This window comes from Oryctolagus cuniculus, chromosome 19 (assembly GCF_051225735.1).
Source record: "Oryctolagus cuniculus isolate XC-2025 breed Fujian yellow rabbit chromosome 19, ASM5122573v1, whole genome shotgun sequence".
Classification (NCBI taxonomy): Eukaryota; Metazoa; Chordata; class Mammalia; order Lagomorpha; family Leporidae; genus Oryctolagus; species Oryctolagus cuniculus.
Genome location: NC_142885.1, coordinates 33,142,716 through 33,167,837, shown reverse-complemented (window position 1 = coordinate 33,167,837; position 25,122 = coordinate 33,142,716). Strand labels below are relative to the sequence as shown.

The 25,122-nt window shown below is 41.0% G+C and overlaps 1 long non-coding RNA gene and 1 pseudogene across 1 annotated transcript in view; both read right to left on the bottom strand.

Annotated features, from left to right (window-relative positions):
* The window catches only part of LOC138847076 (uncharacterized), a 44,714-nt gene that overhangs the window by 10,202 nt on the left and 9,390 nt on the right, over positions 1–25,122 (bottom strand). The window lies entirely within an intron of this gene.
* LOC138847160 (progestin and adipoQ receptor family member 3 pseudogene) lies at positions 21,585–22,622 on the bottom strand (annotated as a pseudogene).

Sequence of the window (25,122 nt, the reverse complement as noted above, 5' to 3'; positions counted from 1 at the left end):
TGGATACAATTGAAAACAACCATTATACTTAGTGAAATAAGCCAGTCGCAAAAAGACAAATATCATATGTTGTCCCTGATCTGTGGTAACTAATATAGTACTTAACACGTAATAATGTGTAGGAGTAAAATGAGTATTTTGCGATATGATGCTTTTTTTTACAAGCCTTGTCTCATGTTGAGGAACAATTTATTTTCTTCATACTATTTGTTGAACTTTCTACTTAATGAACAGTGAATATTATGAGTATAAAGTTACCTGAAAATATTTTTCTATTAGAATTAACAGTGAAAACAGGAGAGGGAAGAGGAAGAAGTATGGGCTAGAGGAAGTGTTGGGTGCGAGGAATCAATATGTTCCTGAATATGTATATGGCAAGTACATGAAAATTGTTTCCCTCATATAAAATTTGTAAAAAATAGGTAAGTCTCTAGGCAAGTGCTGTGGCTCATTATTCTAATCCTCTGCCTGTGGTGCCAGCACACCGGGTTCTAGTCCCAGTCGGGGTGGCGGATTCTGTCCAAGTTGCTCCTCTTCCAGTCCAGCTCTCTGCTGTGGCCCGGGAAGGCAGTGGAGGATGGCCCAAGTACTTGGGCCCTGCACTGGCATGGGAGACCAGGAGAAGCATCTGGCTCCTGGCTTTGGATCAGCACGGTGCGCCGGCTGCAGCGGCCACTGGGGGGTGAACCAATGGAAAAGGACAACCTTTCTCCCTCCTCTCTCTCTCTCTCTGTCCACTCTGCCTGTCAAAAAAATAGATAATCCTCTAACAAGACTGACAAAGAAAAAGAGAGAAAAAAACTCAAAAAATAAGATTAGATGAAAAAGCAGACATTATAACCAACACTACTGAAACTCAAGGCTTCAAAAGAAACTGCCATTCAATATTATATGCAAATAAACTGGAAAACCTCAGAAAAATGGAGAAGTTTGTCAATACAAATAAGTTACCAAATTTAATCCAGAAAATAAAGACAATCTAACAGACTCATAAAAAGTAGTGGGATTGTAGCAGTAAGCAAAATTCTTCCATCAATGTAAAGTCCAGGACTTGATGGCTTTATTATCCAATTCTACAAAACTTTAAAGACAAACTCCAACAATATTCAAACTATTTGAAAACACTGCCAAACACTTTTTAGGAGGCCAACGTCATTTTGATGCCAAAAACAAACAAAGAAACAAAATGGAAAGACTACAGGCCTATTTCCTTGAAGAACATAGATACAAAGATTCTCAACAAAGTACTGTTGTGGAGTTTCTTGATCTCTTTGTAAATTCTGGGTATGAATCCTTTATCTGTAGCACAGCTTGCAAATATTTTTTCCCATTCTGTCGGTTGCCTCTTCACTCTCCTGACTGTTGCTTTTGCAGTACAGAAACTTCTCAATTTGATGCAATCCCAATTGTTAATTTTGGCTTCGACTGCCTGCACCTCCAGGGTCTTTTCAAGGAAGTCTTTGCCGGTGCCAATATCTTGCAGGGTTTCTCCAATGTTCTCTAATAATTTGATGGTGTCGGGTCGTAGATTTAGGTCTTTAATCCATGTTGAGTGGATTTTTGTGTAAGGCGTAAGGTAGGGGTCTTGCTTCATGATTCTGCATGTGGAAATCCAGTTTTCCCAGCACTATTTATTGAATAGACTGTCCTTGATCCAGGAATTGGTTTTAGATCCTTGATCAAATATAAGCTGGCTGTAGATGTTTGGTTTGATTTCTGGTGTTTCTATTCTGTTCCATTGGTCTATCCATCTATTTCTGTACCAGTACCATGCTGTTTTGATTACAGCTGCCCTGCAATATGTCCTGAAATCTGGTACTGTGATGCCTCCAGCTTTGTTTCTTATTTATTTCTTTATTAATTTATATATTTTTTTGACAGGCAGAGTGGAGAGTGAGAGAGGGAGACAGAGAGAAAGGTCTTCCTTTACCATTGGATCACCCTCCAATGGCCGCCGCGGCCAACTCTCTGCGGCCGGCGCACCACGCTGATCCGATGGCAGTAGCCAGGTGCTTCTCCTGGTCTCCCATGGGGTGCAGGGCCAAAGGACTTGGGCCATCCTCCACTGCACTCCCGGGCCACAGCAGAGCACTGACCTGGAAGAGGGGCAACCAGGAAAGAATCCAGCACCCCGACCAGGACTAGAACCTGGTGTGCCGGTGCCACAAGGCGGAGGATTAGCCTGTTGAGCCACGGCGGCAGCCCCGGCTCTGTTTTCATTGTACAAAATTGCTTTAGCTATTCGAGTTCTCCTGCGTATCCATATGAATTTCAGCATAATTTTTCTAGATCTGAGAAGAATGTCCTTGGTATCTTGATACAAACAACCCACTTAAGAGATGGGCCAAGGACCTCAATAGACATTTTTCAAAAGAGGAAATCCAAATGGCCAACAGGCACATGAAAAAATGTTCACAATCACTAGCAATTAGGGAAATGCAAATCAAAACCACAATGAGGTTTCACCTCACCCCGGTTAGAATGGCTCACATACAGAAATCTACCAACAACAGATGCTGGCGAGGATGTGGGGAAAAAGGGACACTAACCCACTGTTGGTGGGAATGCAAACTGGTCAGGCACTATGGAAGCCACTCTGGAGATTTCTCAGAAACCTGAATAGAACCCTACCATACAACCCAGCCATCCCACTCCTTGGAATTTACCCAAAGGAAATTACACTGGCAAACAAAAAGGCTGTCTGCACCTTAATGTTTATTGCAGCTCAATTCACAATAGCTAAGACCTGGAATCAACCTAAATGCCCATCAACAGTAGACTGGATAAAGAAATTATAGTATATGTACTCTGTAGAACACTATGCAGCAGTAAAAAAAAAATGAAATACAGTCATTTGCAACAAAATGGAGGAATCTGGAAAACATTATGCTGAGTGAAATAAGCCAGTCCCAAAGGGAGAAATATCATATGTTCTCCCTGATCAGTGACAAGTAACCGAGCACCAAAAAGGAAACCTGTTGAAGTGAAATGGATACTATGAGAAACGGTGACTTGGTCAGCCCTTGCCCTGACTGTTGATGAACAACTTAATACTTTACCCCTCTTAGTATTTTTTTGTTCTACTTAATACTATTGGTTGAATTCTGTAATTAATACACAGTTTTTCTTAAGTGTTAAAACTTAACTGAAAAGTGATGGCTGTTAAATATAAGAGTGGGAATAAGAGAGGGAAGAGATGTGCAATTCTGGACATGCTCAAGCTGACTTGCCCCAAATGGTAGAGTTAGAGACATACCAGGGGACTCCAATTCAGTCCCATCAAGGTGGCATGTACCAATGCATGTCACTAGTCCAAGTGATCAATTTCTGTTCACAGTTGATCATAAGGATAGGATTGAGAGTCAAAGGGATCACATAAACAGGACTAGTGTCTGAAAATACTAATCAATAGAATAAAAAAGGGAGAGAACAATCCAACATGGGAAGCAGGATACACAGCAGACTCATAGAATGGCGGATGTCCTAAACAGCATTCTGGCCTCAGAATCAGCCCTTAAGGCATTCAGATCTAGCTGAAAAGCCCGTGAGAGTATTTCAGGCATGGAAATCCAAGACACTCTGTCAAAAAAAAAAAATGACCTAAAGGAAAGATCTCTGTGAGTGAGATCCCAGTGGAAAGAACAGGTCATCAAAGAAGGAGGTACCTTTCTCTGAAGGGAGGAGAGAATTTCTACTTTGACTATGAACTTGTCTCAATATGATCAGAGGCGGGAAACTCAAAAGGCTTCTATAGCCTTGGCAACTCATGACAAGAGCCTAGGGTGATTACTGATGCCATAAACAAGAGTGTCAATTTGTTAAGTCAGTAACAGGAGTCACTGTGCACTTACTTCTCATGTAGGATCTCTGTCCTTAATGTGCTGTACATAGTGATTTAATGCTATAACTAGTATTCAAACAGTATTTTTCAGTTTGGGTTTCTATGTGGGTGCAAACTGTTGCAATCTTTACTTAATATATACTATATATATATATATAAAGAGAATTGAAAATGAATCTAGATGTGAATGGAAGGGGAAAGGTTGCAGGAAAGGGGAGGGTTGCAGGTGGGAGGGAAGTTATGGGGGGAAAGCCATTGTAATCCATAAACTGTACTTTGGAAATTTATATTCATTAAATAAAAGTTTAAAAAGTACTAAATAAACAATTCAAAGCCTCAAAAAGCTCATACATACGCCGGCGCCGCGGCTCACTAGGCTAATCCTCCGCCTAGCGGCGACGGCACACCAGGTTCTAGTCCCGGTTGGGGCGCTGGATTCTGTCCTGGTTGCCCCTCTTCCAGGCCAGCTCTCTGCTGTGGCCAGGGAGTGCAGTGAAGGATGGCCCAGGTGCTTGGGCCCTGCACCCCATGGGAAACCAGGAAAAGCACCTGGCTCCTGGCTCCTGCCATCAGATCAGCGTGGTGTGCCGGCTGCAGCGCGCCGGCTGCAGCGGCCATTGGAGGGTGAACCAATGGCAAAGGAAGACCTTTCTCTCTGTCTCTCTCTCTCACTGTCCACTCTGCCTGTCAAAAAAAAAAAAAAAAAGCTCATACATAACTATCAATCGGAATTGATCCCAGAAATGCCATGCTGGTTCCATTTTGCAAAACAATCAACATCATAAATTAATCAACATAATGAAAGAATAGAAACCATACTCAAATTAGATGCAGAGAAAGCATTTGGTATGATTTATTACCCTTTTATGGTACAAAAAAAATCCCTCCACAAATTAGGCATAGCAGCAACATGCCTCAAAATCATAAAGGTGATATTTGACAAACCAACTGCCAATATTATGCTGAATGAGGAAAAGATGAAAGCATTTTGTCAAAATCTGTGACAACACAAGGATGTCCACTTTCACCACTCTGACCGAATAAAGTACTGTAAATTTTCACAAGAGCAATTAGAGAGGAGAACAAAATAAAAGGCACTAAAATTGGAAAAGAGCAAGTCAAATAATTAATGTTTGCAGGTGACATGATGTTGCTCCTGGAAGAACACAAACATTACATTAAAATGCTGCTTGAACTGATAAACCAATTCAGCAAAGTTTAAAGGTAGAAATAAACATACCAAAAAAAGCTGCTTTTTTACATATTAATGATGGCCTCACTGACAGAGAAATCAACAAAAAATCCAATTTACAATAACCACAAAAATTAGTATATTGAATAAATTTAATGAAATGAGTGAAAGATCTCTATAATGAAAATTCTCAAACACCGACCAAAGAAACCATCAAGGACACAAAAAATGGAAAGATACTCCTGCTTGTGGATTGGAAGAATCTATATCTTTTAAAATAACTATTTCACGTAAATAAATCTACAGACTACCAATGGCATTCTTTACAGAATTAGAGAAACAACCCTCAAATTCATAAGGAACCACAGAAGATCCAGAACCTCTAAGGTGATCCTGAGGAAATAAAAATCAAGCTGGAGACATCACAATACCTGACTTCACAACATATTAAAAAGCTACACTAATTAAAACATCATGTGACTGGCAATAAAAAAACCGAGACACAGACCAGTGGAGCAAAACAGAGAATCCCAAAGTTAATCTAAATACATACAGCCACCTGATTTTTGACAAAAGGGTTCAGACCATTCATTGGTGTAACGATAATCTCTTCAACAAATGGTGCTGGCAAAGCTTGATGTATTTACATAGAAGAATGGAATTGTATCCATATCTCGCATCATTATAAAAATCAAGTCAGATGCTTCAGCCATGCACTTCTCAGAAGACGGTTCTTACAAGTATGGTCAAAAACAGTGAGGTCAGGTGCCAGTGCTGTGGTGTAGTGGGTAGGGCAGCCAGCAGCACTGGAATCCATTGTGGGGACCAGTGCCTGCCCTGGATGCTCCACTTCTGATCCAGCTCCCTTTTAGAGGCCTGGGGAACGGCTGTTGAGGATGGGTTGATTGTTTGGGCCTCTGTCACCCTGTGGGGAGACAAGGTGGGGCCCCTGGCTCCTGGCTTCTTATAACCAGTATAGATAAAAGATTTCTTTCTCTCCCTCCCTCTCTGTAACTCTGACTTTCAAATAAACAAATAAATCCCCCAAACAAACCAAAAAATCTGTAGTGGTTTCTCATTAAGGGCAGTCCACCTGGGGTAGATTAACCATTCAATCAGATGTGTGTGAGATTCCCCATTCCCCAGTTTGCAATGAACATTTTCTCTTGGACTGCTGCTGAGCTGTCCTAGGTTTTCCAGGGCATGGCAGGCAAATTATTTCCTTGGGAACCCCCCAATGTTGTTACCCTGTTATCTTTCCTCCTAACTTGGACATTTTCTCCAGGGAATTCTCATCTAATTTTTTTGCCTGGAGAGTCGAAGTCTGACTATTCAAATTCTTAAAATCTGAGAGAAAATAACGTCCCAGTATTCAGTGAATAATTTTCACTGGATCTCTTTTCAGCACAGGATCTTTTTCTCAACTCTACCTATAGGACCCTCTGAAGGGAATGAAACCTGGGCTACAGCCTGGATGGGCAGGGCAGAGGCTCCCCAGTGCACTGTGAGTACGCACATCAAACACTCTTTTACCCTCAACTTCATGCCCACCTCAGCAGCCTGAGGCTTGGGGGGTTTGCATTGCGTTACTGAGCCCATTTCTCAACTTTCCCCACTGCAGGCTCACAGCTTATGTCTATGTTTTCACCTGCTCATCTGCTTTCTTCTTTCCAGAGTTTTGCTGCTGTTGTTTTCTCTCTCATTCTTTGTGCTCCTGAGTGTTCAAGCCTTCTTCAAAATGCCTTTTACTGGTAAACAGCATTCAGGATGGAGCAGAGATGTTTGTGCATTTGTTCAGAATTTAAGATTTTAACTGAAATTCTGTTTTATCCTTTATATTTAAACGTTTAGTCCATTTGGAAATGTGATTTCATTCTATGAAGAAAACTGTCTTAATTTTCAAAGGTTAGATATTCTCCCCCAGTGCCTTCTATCGGATAACTTACTTTTACCTACAGATTATTAATATATTTATATAATCTTTAATATTACAGACTATGTTTTCTTTGGCCCCTAATTCTCTGCAGAGCCCCAGGAAACTCATCCCCCAACATCCTATCCATCCCTGTCTCCACTCTCTCCAACTCTACTGAAGCCCACCAGGACCCTACATTTTTCCGCATGCCTGTGGGGCTACCCACATGACCCTCTCTGCCATGGTTATGAAGTTCACATCTCTGCCTGGGCTGCCCAACCCTAGGGAATAGGGTGTCCCTTCCCCTCCCCTTGGGCACCCAGGCCATGGCCACCACTGGGGCAGCCACAACTGCTCACCAGTTTCTCCTCTCCAGGAAGAAGGCCCAGCTGGGGTTGAGCAGGAAGCCGTGCAGTCTCCAGAAATAAATAACCTGTAGTCTATGCAGATGATGGAATATTGCTCTGTGTTAAGAGATGAGTGATCATACCATGAAAAGCTTGCATAGGAGAACCAGGAATGTATATTCCTAAGTAAAAGAAACCTATTTTTGTGATTTCAACTATAGGACAGTCTAGAACAGACTTAACTATGGAGACAGTAAAAGGATCAGTGGTTGCCTAGGACAAGAATTTTAAGGCAGAGAAAATAACTCTGCATTAAATTATGATTGATATGTGTTGTTGTACATTTTTCAAAGCCTGTAGGATATATCACACCAAGAGTGAATCTGAGTAAACTGTGGAGTACGGGTCATAGTGATGTGTCAATGTAGGCTAATTAATGAGAATAAACATACCGTCCAGTGGGGGATGTTGATATAGGGGAAATGTGGGGGGGGGGGCAGAAGAGGAAAATCTCTGTATCTCCACTTAATATTTTTCTGTAAACCTAAAACTGTTCCAAAAATAAAGTTTATTTTTTAAAATGAAACATTCGGGGGGCGGAGCCAAGATGGCGGAATAGTGAGGGCGCACACCGATAGTCCGGGAAAATTTAGTTTAATAAAAGGGGAGTTACGGTAGCTGCAGAAAATAGAACCAAACAAAAATTGCAGGGAAAACCCTTCTGAATGGAGCAGGCGTGAATCGGAGGACCTATTGGGAGAACAAGGTCGCCCACCGCGCGGAAGCCAAGTCGCGGGACCCAGCCGCAGAAGCCCCAGGGTCTGCGCGACAGTGCTCCAAGGAGAGTGCACGCCACACAGAAAACAGCGGGGAGACTTGAGACGCTCAGGGCTCCGAGTCCACACATCGGCGCTGGAAGGGGAGGTGAGCTCAACAACCTGAGACATTGGTGGGGAAACGGGGGTCAGAATCTAGAGGGGGGCCGGAAAGTGCAGCAAACTCACTACCGGAAAGAAGGAAAAAAAAAAGCTTCGGGTTTCTCTTCCCCCTAACCTTGCAAAGGTTACAAGGCTGCAAGACTTGAAGAATTCCCAAGAGACAAAGAGCAGGCCTCCTCTTTGGATTTACATATCAATGGGGGAGAGTTAAGGAACTGAGTCACTACAATTCAGTAGCCTAGGCAACCCAGTGGGAGTCCAGAGGAGCCAAAGACTGGAAGCTAAATACCATCAATGCTGCACAGCCCTGCCCTGCAGTGTTACTTACCCCCTGAATAAATAAAATAAATAAATAAATAAAAAGAGAGAGATTTACCACGCATAACCTGAGGGTGTCACCTTTGCACACCCTTAACCAGGAAGAACCAGGCAGAGCTCTCAGGCCGCACCCATCTCAAGCCTCCAAGGCTCCTCCAACAGCAGGCAGTCCACTTAACAAGGGCCCAGTATAAAAAAAAAAAAGAAAGAAAAAAAAAAAGCGCACAGTGACGCAAGAAGAATTAACTATGCCGAGTAACAAACACAGAAATAGAGGGAGCAAGATCAACGATGACACTATGATGCCTCCAAATAAGCAAAACACCCCAAGCCAAGAGTATGAAGATGATGAGATAGAAGAAATGCAAGATACGGATTTCAAAAAATTTATGATAAGAACATTTAGAAGTTTTCAAAAGCAAATCCTTGAACTACAGAAATCCTTAATGGACAAGATTGAAAATCTTTCTCGTGAAAATGAAATTTTAAGGAAGAGTCAAAATGAAACTCAGAAACTAGTAGAACAGGAAAGTGTAATAGTCAAGAGAAATCAAAATGAAATGAAGAGCTCAATAGATCAAATGACAAACACATTAGAAAGCCTTAAAAACAGAATGGGTGAAGCAGAAGAGAGAATATCGGACTTAGAAGATAGAGCACAGGAAAACATACAGTCAAACCAAAGAAAAGAAGAGGAAATTAGAAACCTGAAAAATATTGTTGGGAATCTACAGGATACTATTAAAAAAACCAACATTCGAGTTCTAGGAGTTCCTGAAGGCATGGAGAGAGAGAAAGGATTGGAAGGCCTTTTTAGTGAGATACTAGCAGAGAACTTTCCAGGTTTGGAGAAGGACAGAGATATCCTAGTACAGGAAGCTCATAGAACCCCCAATAAACATGACCAAAAGAGATCCTCACCACGACACGTGGTAATTAAACTTACCACAGTGAAACATAAAGAAAAGATCCTAAAATGTGCAAGAGAGAAACGTCAGATTACTCTCAGAGGATCTCCAATCAGACTCACAGCTGACTTCTCATCAGAAACCCTACAAGCTAGGAGGGAATGGCGAGACATAGCACAGGTGCTAAGAGAGAAAAATTGCCAGCCCAGAATATTATATCCTGCCAAGCTCTCATTTGTGAATGAAGGTGAAATAAAGACCTTTCATAGCAAACAGAAATTGAAAGACTTTGTGGCCACTCGTCCGGCCCTGCAAAAGATACTTAAAGATGTGCTACACTCAGAAACACAGAAACACGGCCATCAATATGAAAGAAGGGAAAGGAAGAACACCTACCAGTAAAAGAGCATGGGAAGCTCAAAGCATATACTAGAAAATATTTCCGGGAAAATGGCAGGGCAAAGTCACTACGTATCAATTGTCACATTGAACATTAATGGTCTGAATTCTTCAGTTAAAAGACACCGTTTAGCTGACTGGCTCACAGAACACAACCCAACTATTTGTTGCCTACAAGAAACACATCTCTCTAACAAAGAGGCATGCAGACTGAAAGTGAAAGGTTGGAAAAAGATATTCCATGCCAACAGAAACCAAAAAAAAGCAGGTGTAGCCATATTAATATCAGACAAAATAAACTTTAATACAAAAACTGTTAAGAGAGACAAAGAGGGACACTATATAATGATTAAGGGTTCAATTCAACAGGAAGATGTAACTATTATAAATGTATATGCACCTAATTACAGGGCACCGGTCTATTTAAAAGATATGTTAAGGGACTTAAAGGGAGATTTAGATTCCAATACAATAGTACTGGGGGACTTCAATACTCCACTCTCAGAAATAGACAGATCATCCGGACAGAAGATCAACAAGGAAACAGCAGATTTAATTGACACTATTGCCCAAATGGATCTAACAGATATCTACAGAACTTTCAACCCTACATCTACAGACTTCACATTCTTCTCAGCAGCGCATGGAACCTTCTCTAGGATTGATCACATACTAGGCCATAAAGCAAGTCTCAGCAAATTTAAAAGAATTAGAATCATACCATGCAGCTTCTCAGACCACAGCGGGATGAAGCTGGAAATTAGCAACTCAGGAAACCCCAGAAAGTATGCAAACACATGGAGACTGAACAACATGCTCCTGAATGAACACTGGGTCATTCAAGAAATCAAAAGAGAAATCAAAAACTTTCTGGAAGTAAATGAAGACAACAACACAACATATCAAAACTTATGGGATACAGCAAAAGCAGTATTGAGAGGCAAATTTATAGCAATAGGTGCCTATATCAAGAAATTGGAAAGGTACCAAATAAATGAGCTTTCAGCACACCTCAAGGACCTAGAAAAACTGCAGCAAACCAAACCCAAATCTAGTAGGAGAAGAGAAATAATTAAAACCAGAGAAGAAATTAACAGGATTGAATCCAAAAAAAACATTACAAAAAATCAGCCAAGCAAGAAGCTGGTTTTTTGAAAAAATAAACAAAATTGACACCCCATTGTCCCAACTAACTAAAAAAAGAAGAGAAAAGACCCAAATCAATAAAATCAGAGATGAAAAAGGAAACGTAACAACAGACACCACAGAAATAAAAAGAATCATCAGAAATTACTACAAGCACCTGTATGCCAGCAAACAGGAAAACCTATCAGAAATAGATAGATTCCTGGACACATGCAATCTACCTAAATTGAACCAGGAAGACATCGAAAACCTAAATAGACCCATAACTGAAACAGAAATTGAAACAGTAATAAAGGCCCTCCCAACAAAGAAAAGCCCAGGACCAGATGGATTCACTGCTGAATTCTACCAGACATTTAAAGAAGAACTAATCCCATTTCTTCTCAAACTATTCAGAACAATCGAAGAAGAGGGAATCCTCCCAAATTCTTTCTATGAAGCCAGCATCACCTTAATCCCTAAGCCAGAGAAAGATGCAGCACTGAAAGAGAATTACAGACCAATATCCCTGATGAACATAGATGCAAAAATCCTCAATAAAATTCTGGCCAATAGAATACAACAACACATCAGGAAAATCATCCACCCAGACCAAGTGGGATTCATCCCTGGTATGCAGGGATGGTTCAACATTCGCAAATCAATCAATGTGATTCACCACATTAACAGATTGCAGAAGAAAAACCATATGATTATCTCAATTGATGCAGAGAAAGCATTTGATAAAATTCAACACCCTTTCATGATGAAAACTCTAAGCAAATTGGGTATAGAAGGAACATTCCTCAATATAATCAAAGCAATTTATAAAAAACCCACAGCCAGCATCCTATTGAATGGGGAAAAGTTGGAAGCATTTCCACTGAAATCTGGCACCAGGCAGGGATGCCCACTCTCACCACTGCTATTTAACATAGTTCTGGAAGTTTTAGCCAGAGCCATCAGACAAGAAAAAGAAATCAAAGGAATACAAATCAAGAAGGAAGAAGTCAAACTATCCCTCTTTGCAGACGATATGATTCTGTACTTAGAGGATCCAAAGAACTCTACTAAGAGACTATTGGAACTCATAGAGGAGTTTGGCAAAGTGGCAGGATATAAAATCAATGCACAAAAATCAACAGCCTTTGTATACACAAGTAATGCCATGACTGAGAAAGAACTGCTAAGATCAATCCCATTCACAATAGCTACAAAAACAATCAAATACCTTGGAATAAACTTAACCAAGGATGTTAAAGATCTCTACGATGAAAATTACAAAACCTTAAAGAAAGAAATAGAAGAGGATACCAAAAAATGGAAAAATCTTCCATGCTCATGGATTGGAAGAATCAACATCATCAAAATGTCCATTCTCCCAAAAGCAATTTATAGATTCAATGCAATCCCAATCAAGATACCAAAGACATTCTTCGCAGATCTAGAAACAATGATGCTGAAATTCATATGGAGGCACAAGAGACCTCGAATAGCTAAAGCAATCTTGTACAACAAAAACAAAGCCGGAGGCATCACAATACCAGATTTCAGGACATACTACAGGGCAGTTGTAATCAAAACAGCATGGTACTGGTACAGAAACAGATGGATAGACCAATGGAACAGAATTGAAACACCAGAAATCAATCCAAACATCTACAGCCAACTTATATTTGATCAAGGATCTAAAACTAATTCCTGGAGCAAGGACAGTCTATTCAATAAATGGTGCTGGGAAAACTGGATTTCCACGTGCAGAAGCATGAAGCAAGACCCCTACCTTACACCTTACACAAAAATCCACTCAACGTGGATTAAAGACCTAAATCTACGTCCTGACACCATTAAGTTATTAGAGAACATTGGAGAAACCCTTCAAGATATTGGCACAGGCAAAGAATTTCTGGAAAAGACCCGGGAGGCACAGACAGTCAAAGCCAAAATCAACTATTGGGATTGCATCAAATTGAGAAGTTTCTGTACTGCAAAAGAAACAGTCAGGAGAGTGAAGAGACAACCAACAGAATGGGAAAAAATATTTGCAAACTATGCAACAGATAAAGGGTTAATAACCAGAATCTACAAAGAGATCAAGAAACTCCACAAAAACAAAACCAACAACCCACTTAAGAGATGGGCCAAGGACTTCAATAGACATTTTTCAAAAGAGGAAATCCAAATGGCCAACAGGCACATGAAAAAATGTTCAAGGTCACTAGCAATCAGGGAAATGCAAATCAAAAGCACAATGAGGTTTCACCTCACCCCGGTTAGAATGGCTCACATACAGAAATCTACCAACAACAGATGCTGGCGAGGATGTGGGGAAAAAGGGACACTAACCCACTGTTGGTGGGAATGCAAACTGGTCAAGCCACTATGGAAATCAGTCTGGAGATTCCTCAGAAACCTGAATATAACCCTACCGTTCGACCCAGCCATCACACTCCTTGGAATTTACCCAAAGGAGTTTAAATTGATAAAGAAAAAAGCGGTCTGCAGCCTAATGTTTATTGCAGCACAATTCACAATAGCCAAGACCTGGAACCAACCTAAATGCCCATCAATGGTAGACTGGATAAAGAAATTATGGGATATGTATTCTTTAGAATACTATACCGCAGTAAGAAACAACGAAATCCAGTCATTTGCAACAAAATGGAGGAATCTGGAACACATCATGCTGAGTGAAGTAAGCCAGTCCCAAAGGGACAAATACCATATGTTCTCCCTGATCAGTGACAACTGACTGAACACCAAAAAGGAAACCTCCTGAAGTGAAATGGACACTATGAGAAATGGTGACTTGATCAGCATAGCCCTGACTGCTAATGGACAACTTAATACATTATCCCTCATAGTATTTTTTTTTGTCTGTTCTACTTAATATGACTGGTTTAATTCTGTAATTATCACACAGTTATTCTTAAGTGTTTAAAATTAACTGAAATGTGATCCCTGTGAAACATAAAAGTGGGAATAAGAGAGGGAAGAGATGTATAATTTGGGGCATGCTCGGGCTGACTTGCCCCAATTGGTAGAGTTGGAAACATACTAGGGGATTCCAATTCAATCCCATCAAGGTGGCATGTGCCAATGCCATCTCACTATTCCAAGTGATCAATTTCAGTTCACAATTGATCATAATGAAAGGACTAAGAGTCAAAGGGAGCACATAAACAAGTCTAGTATCTGCTAACACTAACCGATAGAATAAATAAAGGGGAGAGTGATCCAACATGGGAAGTGAGATACTCAGCAGACTCATAGAATGGCGGATGTCCTAAATAGCACTCTGGCCTCAGAATCAGCCCTAAAGGCACTCGGATCTGGCTGAAAAGCCCATGAGAGTATTTCAGGCATGGAAAGCCAAGACACTCTGGCAAAAAGATCTCTGTGAGTGAGATCCCAGTGGAAAGAACAGGTCTTCAAAGAGGGAGGTGCCTTTCTCTGAAGGGAGGAGAGAACCTCCACTTTGACTATGACTGTGTCTAAACAAGATAAGAGTCGGAGAACTCAAGGGGCTTCCATAGCCTTGGAAACTCATGACTGGTGCATAGGGAGATTACTGATGCCATAAACAGGAGTGTCAATTTGTAAAGTCAACAACAGGAGTCACTGTGCACTTACTCCTCATGTAGGATCTCTGTCCTTAATGTGCTGTACACTGAGGCTTAATGCTATAACGAGTACTCAAACAGTATATTTCACTTTGTGTTTCTATGGGGGTGCAAACGATTGAAATCTTTACTTAATGTACACTAAACTGATCTTCTGTTAAAAAAAAAAAAAAAGAAACTATCAATTCCCAACTTGACTCCCACTGGGATTAAACATGACAATAGGTCTGATCTGATTTCATCATCATTTAAAAAAAAATCATCTATTATTTTTCACTTTATGTTTCTGTGTGGGAACAAACTGTTGAAATCCTTACTTAAGGTATACTAAGCTGATCTTCTGTATACTAAGATAATCGAAAATGAATCTTGATGTGAATGGAAGGGGGGAGGGAGTGGGAAAGGGGAGGGTGGTGGGTGGGAGGGACGGTATGGGGGGGAAAGCCATTGTAACCCATGAGACGTACTTTGGAAATTTATATTCATTAAATAAAAGATAAAAAAAAATAAATAAAAAAATAAAATGAAACATTCACAGAAGCATAAAAAATCAAACACCTAGAAATAAATCTGATAAAAGTCCAAGATCCCTTTGTGAAAATCATGAAGCATTACTGAGAGAAATAAAACATGAATTATTTAAGTAGAAAGATATAACATGATTATTGATTGTATACTTTATGTTATAATGATCTCAATTCTCTTTCAGCTACTGTTCTATAGCAAAGATGTGATTCTAAATTTTATATGGAAACCCAAAAGCTTAAGAATGGCCAAAGTAAACTTTTGAAGAAGATGAGAGGACTTGCTCCCCAGGACATACAGACACATTAGTTCTGGTAATTAGGACAATCTGATAATGGGCAAGTTAAACAGTGGAAGGGAACTGATGATTCCAAAGCTAACTCACACAGAATGGGCTTGATGTATTGTAATGATGGTACTTTAAAATAAGAGAAAGAGGACTGTCTTTCCCATAAGCAGAAGTGGGGCAAGTGGGACTCATGTGCAAAAAAATATTAAAACTTGACTGCTATGTTTAGTTTCACGAGATTCAGAACTAAATGCAAAAGGCAAAACAATAAAAAAAGGGAAGGCAACATAAGGTGATATCTTCTTGTTCTCAGGGTAAGGAAATATCCTTAAATTATGACACACAAAATACAAATCATGTCCTAAACAGCACTCTGGCCTCAGAATCAGCACTTAAGGCATTCGGATCTGGCTAAAAAGCCCATGAGAGTATTTTTGGCATGGAAAGGCAAGACAGTCTTGCAAAAAAAAATGACCAAATGAAAGATCTCTGTGAGTGAGATCCCAGTGGAAAGAATGGGCCATCAAAGAAGGAGGTACCTTTCTCTGAAGGGAGACTAGAACTTCCACTTTGACTGTGGCCTTGTGTAAATCAGATTGGAGTTGGCGAACTCAAGAGGCTTCCATAGCCTTGGCAACTCATGACTAGAGCCTCAGGTGATAACGGATGCCATAAATAAGAGTGTCAATTGTTAGATCAACAACAGGAGTCACTGTGCACTTACTCCCCATGTAGGATCTATGTCCTTAATGTGTTGTACTCTGTGTGTGAATTAATGGTATAACTAGTACTCAAACAGTACTTTATACTTCGTGTTTCTGTGTGGGTGCAAACTGTTGAAATCTTTACTTAGTATATACTAGATTGATCTTCTGTATATAAAGATAATTCAAATGAATCCTGATGCGAATGGGATGGGAGAAGGAGCAGGAGATGGGATGGTTGCGGGTGGGAGGGAGGTTATGTGGGGGAAAAGCCGCTATAATCCAAAAGTTGTACTTTGGAAATTTATATTAATTACATAAAAGTTAAAAAATACAAATCATAAAAGAAAACATTTAAAAGTTGGGCCCTATCAAAAGTAAGAGCCTCTGCTCATCTGGAGATAGCATGAAGAGAATGAAAAGGCAGTCTCTTCATTAGTATATAGAAAGAACCAGTATAAATGAGAAAAAGGCAGAGCTTCACCAAGTGGCCAATAGTTTTGATGAAGCAGGTAATTCACAAAGGAGAATATCCAAATAGCCATGAGTACATGGAAATATACTGACTTCATTAATAACTAGGGAAATGCAAGTTGAAGCACCAGGAGCTATCATTACTATAGCCATCAGGATGACTGACAATATCAAGCTTGGCAGGTGATCAGGAGCTAAGGGACTTCTCAGGGATTGTTGAAGGCACACTGGGGTGCCCTCGTTGGAAAAGAGTTTGTCCTGATGCACAGAAGTTCAAAGACACATGAGCTCTATGAGCCACCACTTACAAACAGAGGCACAAATGCCCTCAAAGTCACAGGACCTGGTTGGTGTGCTTCCCCGGATTCCTCTGGAGATCACCAAGACCCTAGACCTTGATTTAATAGTAATGAATGAGGACGTATGGAGTGCTGGGGTCTGCTCTCCTAAGAGGAGACATTTGGGCTCAGTCTGGGAGGAACAAGACCTGAAGATGACTCCATCTTCCTTCTATCCTCTGGTCTGTCGGCCCATGGTGAGGTCCGCCCTGCACTTTGTGCTAAAATCCCACCGCTCTGGCTTTTTCAGACATTCTTCCTTGATGCAAAACAAAGTGTGCTAGTCTGAGACCTGCCCTTCAGAAGGGAGTTAGTGGTTCAGGAGGCCTTCGGTCTGGTTTTGTTAGAATGTTAAATGGAGCTCCTTCTTTTTCCCTTCCTGCACTCCCGCCAGCAGCATGGCAGTGTGGGCTCAGTGGTTTCTGAGTGCCCTTAGCTGGTGTCCTTGCACTGCCAGCAGGACAAGGATGTCATCGTCCACCAACCACGAATTAAATCGAGGTGTCTCTCCTTGGGGCAGGGCAGAATGCATATCTCCCCAAGGACAGTGAGGGGGCTTCTGGAGGCCTCCCATTAGCATTATTCCTGGCCTCTAGGCAGTGATATAGAATGATTTCAAACCACGGTTCACTGCTTTTACCTTAGCAACCAGACTGAAGCAGAATCCATGAATGCCCTCCGCAGTGACAAGCTTGATTTATCCTCCTGGGTAGCAACTATTTCCCCATACAAAGAAGGGCTCCATATACATTTATTATCCATTGACATATACTGTGACATCACTGTGGGCCCAAGACAGAGGATTTGTGGAGGAAATAATAAATAAATAAATGAGGACACGATCAGTCTGCAGCCCAGCTGTACTGAGGCCCCTCTGAGACAGTGGAGTGGACCTCCACTCACCGCAGGAGGTTGTAAATTCCTGGCAGAAGGAAGTCTTGGCTTCCGTGTTCTGCGTTTGTTTCCAGGCAAAGAAATGGCCCATATTTCACTTTGTTTTCTCATTTATTTATGTGCTCAGTTATTTACTGTCTGCCATTCCACTAGACTGAGTTTCCAGGCATCATGTGTATTGCATACAGGTATTGTCCCCATGCCCTAGTATAGCCATGGACACGTGGAGGGCCAGGGGATTTTTGTTTAGTGGATCTACAATTTTAAGCTCTGTCTGGAGCAGGATCACTACATGCTACTCCTATTCTACTCTCATGGAACTCCATCCCATCCTTGGGTGGCCCTGCAAAACTTCCCACAAGAAGGTGTCTTGAGTGTGCAAATCTCCATGGAAAATTTGCGACAAAACAGAAGAATGCCATGCAAGTTGATCAGATAGTTTAGGCAGCCAGAGAGTTAGTCTTTCATGGATACAACAGTCTCCTTGCCTCCCCCTCATCCCAGAGATTATCCCTAACACCCCCACCCCATTAGAACCTCTGGCAACTCCAGATCTTGCTGTCACTTTTCCCTTTCCATCTCTCCTCCTTTTCTCAACTCTTCTTTATGCTTTTAGGAAGAATAACTCAACTCTTTTAAGTTCAAGTTCCTACCTGAACTCAAAAGCTCACCCTTGCCCACTCAAACACCATCAGTGTATCAGCCAAATTAAAGAACTCTGTCTCTTAGCAAACCCAGAAGGTCAGAGACAGATCAGTGTTCTCTTCTGGCAGTACTCCCCTTATTCACAACCAAGAATTTCACCTGCTTGTCAGTCTGTTATTTTACCTCTCTGCTTTTCCACGAAGTTAAAGCAAACACCAAGTATCCCTCCTGTTCTCCAACATGTTCCTTTCCTTTCTTCCATTCTTTTCTTCCTTTCTGTCTTGTCTTCTTCTCCTTCCTTCCTTCTTTTCTTCCACCTTTCTTAATTAATTCCTCCCTTCCATCCTTCCTTCCTTTTTACCCGAGAGGGGGAGGGGAGGCAGTAGGGGAGGAAGTGAGGGAAGGAGGAAGGGAGGGAGGGAGAGTGAGAGAAAGAGGGAGGGAGGGAGGGAGAGAAACTTGCTCATCTGCTGAATCACTCCCTAAATGCCAGCAATGGCCAGATTTGATCAGAAGCCAATGCTGGGAACATGGAATACATTCCACATCTCCTATGCGAGTGGCAGCAACCCAGTTACTTGAGCCATCCTTTATTACCTCTCAGGGTCTCCAACAGCAGGAAGCTGGAGTCAGCTGGAGCCAGGAACCAAACCCAGGAACTCCAGCACGGGATGCAGACATCTTAACTGGCTTCTTTTTTTTTTATATTTAGTAAGCCTACTTTATTTACATAATACATATTTTTGCCATGCAGCTTAATAAATTGCACTCAATGTAATGACAGACAAACACTACCTGGCTATTTGAAAATGGCTTTATATAGAAAGATAACTGTACTTAAATGAGTTAATTACAACCCTATAAATTACTGTAGACAATATAAAACAGGCATAGTAATTTTAAAACATAAAGTCTGTAGGTAAAGAACTTTTATAGTTTACACATAGGTAAAATTAACACCAGTTGTTTTTGAGCACTGAAGCTGGATAGCATACTTTTAATCTTATTTTGATAACTATAAAAACAAAATAAATATACAAGGCTCAGATTTGTATGCAAGTTTTAAATGTTCTTTAATGTTAACAATATCGTAAAAATTTTAACAGTAGTGCTGTGCACACAGTAGGTGGTCAATAAAGGCGGATATACAGAAGTGCTTATAGTTTGACAGCAATCGACTCCTTCATTCCCTACTTTATAATAAATATAACATAGAAAAGATAAAAATGAGAGAAGGCCCCCTTCCAAATTCTAGCCTTTTCATAAACAGTTGAAATGTTTACGTGGCATAATTCTCTCTACGGTGAGACAGTATATCTTTTAATCAAAGAAAGGTGTTAAAAAATACAGTATATGCATTAATTCATATGGCAAGCATTAAATCAATACACTAAAACAAAAATACGAATTTAAAATTGAAAAAATTTAATTTCTTTTTAATTTGGAGAAGATTTTATAATAAAAAATGGTTCCATACATAAAATAACTGGACTTCCACTTTATTTTTAACTTGATTGTTAACTACTCAGTGTATTCTGTTTGACCAAAATGACAAAAATATTAATTTAAAAGTAGGCCAACAAAGCATGCTTTAAAGGAAATATCGCCTACTCTTGTACCACTTAACATATACATCGAATTTGTGGCCTTATGAGGTAAGAGAGCCATTTTCAGAGTAGCATTCTGTCATAAAAAACGGATATGACAGAAAATGCCCTGACTGAACCTAGCTAGGAAATGCTCCTTGCTGAGCGTTGTGGGTGGGGTGGAGGTGAGGGTATGGAATTTGTATTTCAAAAGCACTACACTGGAAAGAAACACAACATTTTACAGATGCATAAACTGAGGTACATTAAAGCAGCTTTCCTAGTATCCGATGTACACAAGGCATTTTGGGAATGAACTTCACCAGGATCAACTTTTTTTTTCTGATATTCAATAATTGTGTTCTGAAAGCAGTTCATGCTCATGAAGAAACTTGGATAATATTTTATATTCCAATAAAAGATGTACATTTTTGTGAATCTGCTTTAAGGGATTTAATTAACGCAGATGAAAATACTACAATACAAGGGGGCAGGGAGCCCTAGTGAGTACATACAAAACGGAGTACGTTTAACACTTCAGGTCCAAGTATCAGTGTTTCTCGGCACTTTGTCAGGGCAATGCATAAAACATGCAGAAGCAGGACCAGAGCACAGGTGAACAGCCACATCACCCAACTGGGCATCGGCATGACTTGTTCTAAGGCCTAAAAGTGCACTTCCAGGTCAAGACGGCCATCTGGGTCCTATGGCCTTGAAATTATTCGTGGCCATATAGCTGGGAACCCCAATCATCAGGAAATTTAGGAATACAAATTCAGAAAAGCAAAAGTTTTTCTGGAATTTCGGAGTCAAATTTTCTGTCTTGCAATTAAATTATTACTGGAAATTAAATAGTATCTGGAATTAAAACTTTTGGTGGCTAAAGACTTCTGTGGTTTTACACCATAGAATCTGTTGCCTAATCATGTAGTTACTATCTAATGTGATTCTTATCTGATAGAAAATAACAATGCAAGTTTCTTTTCCTTTTCTCAATACCCCTCTCAACTTGAGAAGAAGTTGCAAGTTTTTGTTCTGGCAAAGTAAAAAAATCCAGTGTTGCTAGAGAGTAGAGAATGTATAACTAAAGGAAATACTATCTTAAGTGCCAGTATCAAACAAAATATGTATTTAATGGCTAGTGATTATGCAAAATCACTGTCCTAACTTACATGAATACTAAGCACAGGCCGTATCAATCTTGCCTTGATTAGGCACTTAAATTTGACAATTTACTGAAAGTATCTTCTATTAAAGTAATCACACAGGATGACTCTATTTTCTAATGGAGATGAGCCCTTCCTAAGGAAACAAAGCTGGTGGTAAGTAAAATAAAATCCTATTTCTGCACTAGTGTCACATTCATTGTTCAGATGTTTCTTATGATTGCCAGCGAAACTTCACTTTCTGTATAAGCAGAAGATTAGTAGTTTTAAGGGTCCATAAAGCAGTTGTTACTACACAGATACCCAAGTTTATTTTTCCAATTTTATAAAGCATTACCCATGATATATTAAACAAGAGGAAAAAGAAAAACTAATGAGAACCTTAAAAACAGTGGGGTATACAACTCCCCATTATATATTGCTTAACAACTGAATTCACCAGGTGGCCATACCTGAATTCACAAATGTGAAACATAGTCAGGACAAGGCTTGCTATGTCTATACTGCATGACATACACTGTTGACTGATGCCACCAATATAACATCACTACTGCAAGGATATGCCATATTTGGTGGCTTGATCCGAGGTAGTTTAGTTGTCCTGGAAAGTACCGTTCTGGCACTTTGGAAATGTAGAAGAGGAAAGCAAGAAGAGCAATCATATACATCACAAGTACACGGGGTGCAAAGTCCTGTACAACAGGAGCACCGATTCCACCATTGAGCCAAACCCAGTAAAGAGTGGGGATCACTCCATATCCCAAAACAGAACAGAAGATGATAGAACGGAGCCTCTGCCATTGCTGTTTGAGGTAATTGGGATGAATCTGCGCAAAGAACACTGCCAGGATCATGGCCAGCACTGTGATCAAGTACACTTGGCGCCAATAATTATTACAATAAAATGCATAAAATACTCCTGAGACATAGCAGCCCAGTATTCCAATAGAAATTCCTGCATAATCTAATGCCATCCATCTTCGACATGCTTTTTTCTGATCAATGGCAAGAAAAAAGGTGACAGCCCACAGAGCAAAGCATACAGACCTGGAAGCAGAAAAGACAAATAGAACAAATTACAAAATCTTCTCTGGATGCACTTGCCGAGGGTAACACAGATGTCATATCATATATTCCCAGGGTGAAGAAGAGAAAGAAACCCAGCAAATGACTCCAGATGTTAACCGTCTCATTAGATAAAATAAACAAACTTTTGATACACAGCCTGGAGGGCAGGTAGGCCCGGTAGCCGTCGGTGATGTAAGGGTTGTCCTTGAGGGACACGGGGATCTGCTCGTAGGTGTAAAGGCGGATGCTGCAGGGCACCAGGACCGGCTAGTACTGGTAGCTGCCCAGCTCGATGTAGTGCGCGCTCTTCAGCAGCTTCTGATGCATCGTCCCGGCTGCCGCCGCTCCAGGCCCCGCCTCCCCAGGGAGGGGGCTTCGCCGCTGGAGCCCTGCCCCGGAGCCCGCGGACTCTGCGCCTTAACTGGCTTCTTTACCACTAGGTTTAATGCCTGCTTCCTTTCCAATACTTTTATCTAGAGTAAAAGTGGTTTAAAAGATGACAGATGGAGACCTTGACAAAGATAAATAAAATCCTCTAAAAGTCTGGATCCTGAAGCCTAGGTACATGTAGATGCGGGGAAGGGAAATTCCCCTTTTCTTTGCCTTGGTGGTTAGAGAGGTATGTGAGTTGCCTGTATTTATCACACAAGGGTTTTTATTCTTAGGGAAGAAGAGTTAAAGGAGTCATCATTTTGATTCTTGAATTTTCTACGCCCTTTTATCTGTTAAAGTAAAGCTGACTGCTCAAATATAAACCTTGGAATCTTTGAGACTCAAAACATCATGCTTACTTCCATTCACATTACAGGTTGCAGGGCCTTCCACATGATCATACAGAGGCCCAGGCCCCTTCTAATTTGTGGCTCCTTTGACCTCTTCTTCCTCTCAGCAGCTTACAGATGCAGACAGACTATGAGGGTAGACATCGCTTCCTAACCACCTGGCACTTCACCAAGCCTGTCTGCTTACATTCCATTGGTGAGAAGCAGTCCCACGTCCCATCTACATATAAGGTGGGGGGGGGGGGAGATTGAGAAATGCAGCCCTTGGCTGGACCAGGAAAAACAAACCTTTGGTGGTCACCAGGCCATGCTGGTCAAACCTCAGAACCAAATTTCCATCTGGAGATTAGTCCCAGGTAGTTGGCCTCTTTCCCTCCTCCTGGCCTCAAATCTCAAATACTAGGCTGAGGCTTCTACTCTCAATCCCAGAAGGATTCCTCTTCTCTCAAACTTCATCCCTGATGGACACTTTTCTCCCATCTGAAAAGGTCAAATCATACATGAAAGAGGGGATTCTATACTCTGAATTGTTTCTTGGCTTTAGCATTTCTCTTTCTGGGCCAAGCCTGTGTCTCTCTGCTTCTCACTCCTCTTTGTGAGTGCATTGTCAAGTTCTCAGGAGTCCTGAGCACTCAAATAATCTTGATTGGACCTTGATTTAATAGCATAAAGATTCTTATGCTATTAAAAGCATAAAGATTCAGCCAGGGACTACCTTTCCAAGCCTTCTCCACCTATCCACCCACTTGTGACTTGAGGGGCCAAGTGACTGATTCTCATCAGTGGAAGCGTTTTGTGAAGACCTGAGTGGTTAAGGAACAGGGGTACCTACTCTATGGTCTCTTTCCCCAGTACCTGGAGGGAGCCTGGGCCACACTGACCTCATCTGCAGGAGGGTGGATCTGCAGCAGTGGTGTCTAGCTTCTCACATTGCCTCCCCTCCTTTCTGACTTCTGCTCTTCTCAGGTCATCACTGCCCCTGTTGTTATTCTTTCTTATCAAAGATAAACTATTTTTTTGACAGGCAGAGTTAGACAGTGAGAGAGAGAGACAGAGAAAAAGGTCTTCCTTCCATTGATTCACCCCACAAATGGCCACTACAGCAGGCGCTCTGCACCAATCTGAAGCCAGCAGCCAGGTGCTTCCTCCTGGTCTCCCATGCGGGTGCAGGGCCCAAGCACTGGGCCATCATCCGCTGCCTTCCTGAGCCACAGCAGAGAGCTAGACCGGAAGAGGAGCAACTGGGACAGAACCGGTGCCCCAACCAGGACTAGAACCCAGAGTACCAGCACCACAGGCAGAGGATTAGCCTACTGAGCCATGGCGCCAGCCAAAGATTAACTATTAAAAACTTTAGATGTGAGCTTTTCAAAATAGTTTTTAAATAAAATTCTTGAAATTGGAAAACTCCTCAAAGTCCAAGAAGGAAATTTATCATACAGAATTATAGGCTCTATAACTGATAGAGAGGGAGAGAGAAGTATTTTGGAACAAGTTGGCTCCTCGTAGCCCCATAAAGATGCAATGATTAATATCTATCATTTTTTGACATTCATTACACACTGTGTTAAATGCTACATGTAAGCATTCACTGGATTTTTTCTACAAACACATGAGGCTGATTTAATATTGGCCTTCTTCAAGCTTTGGTCATCTCAACTAGCGACCATTCCTGGAGAGATCTGCCACACTGTCTCCCATTCTTTCCCTACTTGTTTTAAAGTGGTTTTCTTATTTTCCTCAGGTTCACAATCCCATTCTTTTTTCTCTGTCCCACTGAACTGTAAACTGCTGTCTGAGAGCATTTCTCTCTGTCTGCCTTCTAAATGCCTACCTTGCTAGACCTCCAGTCATGGTCAAAGAGATTTGAGACACCCTATGTCTAATACATATTTATAAGCCCCACAGAACTCAACCAGGCAACTTTTCTGTAGACAGTGTTTAAGAACCATATATTTGAGTAATAAATGAATTCTAGTCTTCCAAGTCTTACATTTTAACTACTCTTGCAGTTCTTAAACTTATCTGGATATAATAAAATCAAG